Source organism: Bacillus rossius, chromosome 6 (assembly GCF_032445375.1).
Source record: "Bacillus rossius redtenbacheri isolate Brsri chromosome 6, Brsri_v3, whole genome shotgun sequence".
NCBI lineage: Eukaryota > Metazoa > Arthropoda > Insecta > Phasmatodea > Bacillidae > Bacillus > Bacillus rossius.
Genome location: NC_086334.1, coordinates 81237699 through 81244333, shown reverse-complemented (window position 1 = coordinate 81244333; position 6635 = coordinate 81237699).

Genomic DNA, 6635 nt, shown 5'->3' with positions numbered 1-6635 from the left:
TGCACTTCTAATTTTCCCATATACCACTTCTTATTACGTTTAAAAACACCATAAGTAGGATCACCTTTGCGTGAAGTACATGACAAGTATGTAGAAGCATTTTCTGACGAACGTATTTTTTTATGCTGTACTAAATATGAAATAGGAACATCTTCTTCGTTTACGTGTACGATCTTCCGCTTTCGACGTAAGATTTTAACAGGTGGTTTTTCTTTAGCTTCAGTTAAAACTTTCTCAGTTTTAACAAGGGTAGGAGATATGTTTTCATGTTTTATATTATCTAAGCGCGAAGTAATTGGCTCGAATATTCTTTCATTAATAATATCACAACCTAATTTTTCCTTCTTAGCAAGTAAATATTTTTCACGAATACTCTTGATTATATCATGCAGCTCTTTCGTAGATTCAGACATGGTAATACAGTGCGGCTTAAACTAATCATCGTCCATTTATATACCTTTTATGAGACTTACTTTCTTCCCTTTTGAGGTAAAAGTTTAGAATCTTGTAAAGGCTTATTAGCCACATATTTTTCCAACTTATCCATGCGAACACTCATTTCGGACAGAAACTTTTCATGTAAATTCATAAAACCTTTTTCAATTACAGGTTTCATTTCATCATTTTGTTTAAGTATCGTTTCACGCATGTGTTCGCAGTGTCTAAATAATTCGTCATCATGACTCAGAGCCAATATTTTCTCATTTAAGTCATCCATTACAATTTCAAGTTTTTTGGTTAGAATTTCATCAAACACATTTCTTATGTTAGTAAACAAACGTACAAAATTTTCATTTTGTTTTTCATTCGTAGAGTCCACAACTAGTTTCAGCCCTTGTAGTGTTTGTGAGTTTATTTCCTGCACGTACTGTTTAGTGCTAGCATCGTTAGAATGTACAGGCTGCCCTAGATTGCGTAATAATTTACCATTTGCCGACAAGTTCCCATCTCGCATTTCTGTAATACTAATGTTTTCACGCACGCGTTTCATGGCACTATGTCCGAACTTACTTATGGAGTCAGTCATCTCTAACAATATACTGATCCAATTGCCTTCTGAAACGTCCTTTATATAGTGGAAAATCCTTGAAAATCGAGAGGAAACCGTACTTATCACTCCAACACACGGAACACATTGGTTTAAACTCGTTAAATGTCATATCGCTCGAAATGTGGTCTTCGTATGCATGTTTAAGGTTTAGATCATCCATTTTGAATAGAATAATAATGTTCGCATTATCTCTTAGAAGATGTTTCGGTATTCTGGAGTATGTTTGACACAAGTATATGCAATCTACGTGCGAGTGTCGACCCATTGAAAAGTATCTTTGAATATTTCCCTGCTTTTCGCTAGCCACATCGTCAAAAATAAAAACAGAGTTATGTTTAGCTTCTTCGGGGGGAATGATTGCATCGTTATCGCTATAAGGATAGTACCCCATACCATCAATAGATTTTAGTATGTAACCGAGCCGTACATATTTAGGCTGTTGTAAGGATTTCGAGTAAATGTAAATGTTTTGAAAACGTAAACCATTCGGATGTTCTAGCAAGCTCATGAGCACACACGTTTTCCCGCACCCAGAGGGCCCTGCAATGATACATCTTACAGTATTTGGAAGTAAGCTGCCATGTCTACAATGTAGAGCACTACTATATCTTTTGTCGACTTCTGATATTTTCACAGGTAAAGTTAAATTAGGTTTTATAATTTTCATACCGCACCCTAAACTTTCAGTTATTACTTCATCAATGTTTGAAATATGATGATTAGTATTTGAGACATGAGTGTCAGAAATACTACACTGCTTTTGCTTATCCGTACAAGTAATACTATGTTTTCGCAAGTTACTAACTCTCTTGAATTCGCGGTAACATTTAGGACATCGAAACACGCGGTACGAATAATTCTTTAAACACACGTGTTTTTCATGATGGGAAGCATTCTGTTTTAAACCAAAACATTTCTTACAGTATTTACACAAGTAAAACATTCTGACTCAGGTGATGTAACTACTTCAACAATTAGTTTGCAACTGATCAACACAGGTATATAAGGACCTGTATTTATATGTTTCCCTTCAGTAAGCTTCAATGACTTGTGAGAGTAAGTCTAAACTTGGTGGCGGATTAGTTAATAGTTTGATAAACAAACTACCATTCGAATTACACATTCCAGGCTATAACTACTGTGGTCCGGGCACGAAATTAGCTAAGAGACTTAGGCGAGGAGATAAAGGTGTAAACAAACTTGATAATTTTTGTAAAAACCACGACGTTGCATATAGTAAAAGCGTTGATTTAAAAGACCGGCACGAGGCTGACAAAATCCTATCGCAGGCAGCGGAGAATTTGTACAAGGCAGGCGATACTAAACTAGGCGAAAGGCTAGCTTCATTTGCTGTTTCGAAAATCATGAATTCAAAAGTGAAACTTGGTATGGGACTCAAGAGAAAACGAAAAGTAAAAAAAAACTATTAAGAAACGAGTCAAGAAGGGTGGATTCTAACCACTTCTACCTGCTATTGCCGCACTAGCAGGATTGGTCGGTGCGGGAAGCGGTGTAGTTAGAGCAATTAACTCGGCAAAGACCAATAAAAAAAACTTGGAAGAAGCCAGACGCCACAACGAGAAGATGGAGGCACTAGCTATAAGTTCAAAAAACGGAAAGGGGATGTTTCTTCGTCCATATGCAAAAGGAGGTGGAAAAATAAAGAAAAAACATCGGAAAAACAAGAAGTTATAAACTCAATACCGACTCGAGCATTATCAAACACAGAATTAATAAAATATGCTCATAAACTAAAAATAAAGAACTTTAGAGGAGTTTTTATGAGAGATGGAATGCCAGAAAAACCTAATGTTAACGAATCTTCAATTGTTAATTTAGATAGTAACAGTAACGAAGGTACTCACTGGACGGCATATGTGAAACGAGGTAAAAAAGTAATTTACTTTGATAGTTTCGGGGATTTAAAGCCTCCAAGAGAACTCGTAATTTATTTAAAAGGCGTAAAAATATCATACAATTACAATAGGGAACAAAATTTTAACTCTGAAATTTGCGGAAAACTATGCTTAATATTTCTGTCGAAATATTCGTGAAATATTTCATGTAGCAGCCGCAGACAGTCACCAGTGTGTCGTCACCAAACCTTACGTGAAACATCTGCGCGACTAATGATAGTCTCCGCAAACTGGGGTGCGCATTCCGCAACTCTGACGTACACGAAATACGCACACGTTCCCCGACGAGCTGTGACACGCCAGGAGGTTATTTAACGACCTCTCTAACAACTTTCTGCAACCACAGCTTGCTACTTTATTTCCTAGAGTGCTGTGATACTTTGAAAACTCTACAGGTAAAATTTTTCACGTGTAAAAAAAGTATATAAACAGCTGCATGTAAATTTATTAGTCAGTTAGTTACAAACATGAGTATTACGGCGATATTGTCTGGCACGAGCAGCGAATTAAGTTCTATATTCTTTCCACCAATACAACTGTACGGAAACTGGTCAGTTGCGCTGACGGATTTACAAACTTTTAATTCTATAGCTAATGTCGACGAAACGAATAATGTTTTCAGATACAGACAGTCTGATGAAAACAATTTTAAAGAAATAAAAATACCCGTTGGATGTTACGAAATTAGCGATATTGAAGATTACTTAAAAAATATTTTACAACCGAATGAAACAATAATTCTTACCGGGAATATAAATACCATGAAAAGTATTTTAGTTAGCAGTTGCGATATAGATTTTGAAGGTCACAGTAGCATAGGATCGCTTTTTGGCTTCGAGCCTAGAATATACGAGTCGGGGAAAGTTCACGAATCTATTAATTCAGTAAATATTTTATCAGTAAATGTTGTTCGAGTAAATTGCAATTTGGTGGGGTCTTCCTTTTTAAACGGTAAACCAACTACAACGATACACGAGTTTGGAATAAATGTTCCTCCAGGCTACCGTTTGATTGAAATACCAAAAACTGTAATCTATATTCCGGTGATAGTTAAGTCAGTCAGTGAAATTACAGTTCAGCTCGTAGATCAAAACGGAAAACCAATACATTTTAGAGGAGAACAGATTACTTTGAGACTGCACTTGAAGAAAGATGGGAATTAATTTTAACAGAAAGTATAAAAGCGCGAACATAACTAAGAAAATAGTTAGTTTGCGAAAGAAGGTCAGAGGGTTAACAACTACTAATCAGACCTTTCTACGCGGTCTAGGATATAAAGTAAGCAAGTATGGAGTCAGAAATCCTCAATCTTAATGAGGGAGTTAGCTTTGATGATTCAATCACAAAGTCGGAGATACATAGCTACTCTCCTTATATTTCAGGACCGTATTTACAATCTTCCGAAGTTATAATAACTATTCAGAACGAAGATGTGTATACTCTTCCGAGTCAGTCTTTCATTCGAATAAGAGGTGTGCTTTTAAAGAGTAATGGTCAACACCCGACAACTACACGAATCATTCGAAATGGTGTTCTACACTTATTTTCTAAAATATCATATAATTTAAATGGGATAGAACTTGATTCTGTCAGGGATCCCGGAATTACAAGTACTATAAAGAATTATTTAAATCTTACGAGGAATGAATTGTCTGTAGCAAAGATGTCGGGTTGGGGTATCGAAGAAAATTTCAAAGTAGCTGTGTACGAAGGTGGTAGATTTGAAATTTGCATACCGCTAGCCACAATCCTAGGATTCGCAGACGACTACAAACACATCATAATAAACTCAAAGCAAGAACTAGTATTTTCTCTTGCAAATACATGGAATAATGCCGTACTAGCAGCTGAAGAAAATCCAGAAAATATGATTTTATCATTATTAACAATCGAGTGGATGATGCCACATTTGGAGGTTAAAACTCAAGAACGAATAAGACTGCTAAAGTTTGTAGAAAAGGGGAAAGATATTGAAATTGCTTTTAGATCGTGGTCGCTGGAAAGCTATCCGAGTTTACCTCAGTCACATAGCATAAACTGGAACGTTAAATCTACGTTTGGATCAGAGAGACCGCGATTCATTATATTAGGTTTTCAGAAAGAGAGGGAAAACACGATAACAGCCGATAAGTCTATTTTCGACCACGTTAATATAAAAAATGTTAAAGTGTTTCTCAATTCTCAGGCATATCCCTACTTGGATTTAAATGCTAATTTTAATAATGGTTTGTTCCTAATGGCGTATCAAATGTATTCAAGATTTCAACAAGCATATTTTGGTAGACAAGCATCTGCTACACTTGACCCGGAAAAATATAAGAACATGGCACCCCTTCTAGTTTTTGATGTTTCCGCACAAGACGATCGTATTAACTCAAATATAATTGACTGTAGGATCGAAATTACAGCCTCTGAAAATATTCCTAGAGACACGAAAGCTTATGCTCTCATAATCCACGATCGTTTAGCCACAAATAACTCGAGGGATAAAATGGTTAAAATATTAGTGTGATTACATCAGTCGTGTCTAAACACCCGAGCGAGCATGTACTGTAACATACAAGCCTTCCAGTCCCAGTTTGGTATTGTAGTGAAAGAACTTAGTGTAACTTACAGCAACGGAAATTCAATTACCTGTGTATTCAAACCTCCATTTGAATGGAACGACTTGGACAAAAAATCAAAGTCTACAAACCAATGGCTTACGAAAAATTTTCATGGCCTCAGATGGGACGATGGCGATATTCCACATGAAGAAATTAAAAACTATTTCAATAAGATTTTATTTGGTGATGTACATGTGGCGGGGATCGAACAAAAACGCCTGTTAAATAAGTACTGTAAACCGGAAATTAACATAATAGATATTCAGAAGGAGTATGACTGTCCCTCGCTTGCACAACTTCGAAAAGAATACTGTGGGCAGGTTGAAACAAGCTCGCGGATGAATACATGGGTTCTGTGGAAATGGTGCCAAAAAAAATAGTTCCGTGGTTATATAAGAGAGCGAATTCAAAACGGATGAGTCAGTATCAGAATGACGTGTAACGTGCAAGGACTGAACTCACAGAACGGGTTCGTTCTTAAAGAACTTGCATTTACGGGTAAAGATGGTGTGACTACAGTAAAAACATTTAAGCCACCATACGACTGGAACTACCTTCATCAGCGATGCAAGAAAACCAACATTCGACTATCCTGCACTCAACATGGGCTTCACTGGTGTCAAGGTGAACTTCCATTCCGCAAGATCGGTAACACTGTAAGAAATCTACTAAGTGGTACGATCTACGCGGCTGACCGTCAACAGAAGTTCTGGCTGCAGAAAATTTGTCGAGGTACTGTAAATAGTGTTAATATTGTCGACCTACAAAGCGAGTTTTGCTGCCCGCCACTTGCATACCTTGTTGTGAAATATGCCGATAAATTACATGAATGTCAACGGCGTAAAAAGAGGTTGCAGTGTGCAGAGTGTAACTCGAAAGCTTTGGACGAATGGCTGGCCGATAAGCCGACTTGGGCTGTTTCTGACAACGAGGACGATTCCAGTTCCGACAATTCCATGGATGTGTCAGACTAACCTGATTGTGCAACGACAAAAAATGTGCTACGAAAAAACAATGTCTGCCATTCTAGCATTTGGAAAGTGTGGTATGCTTACTGAACTC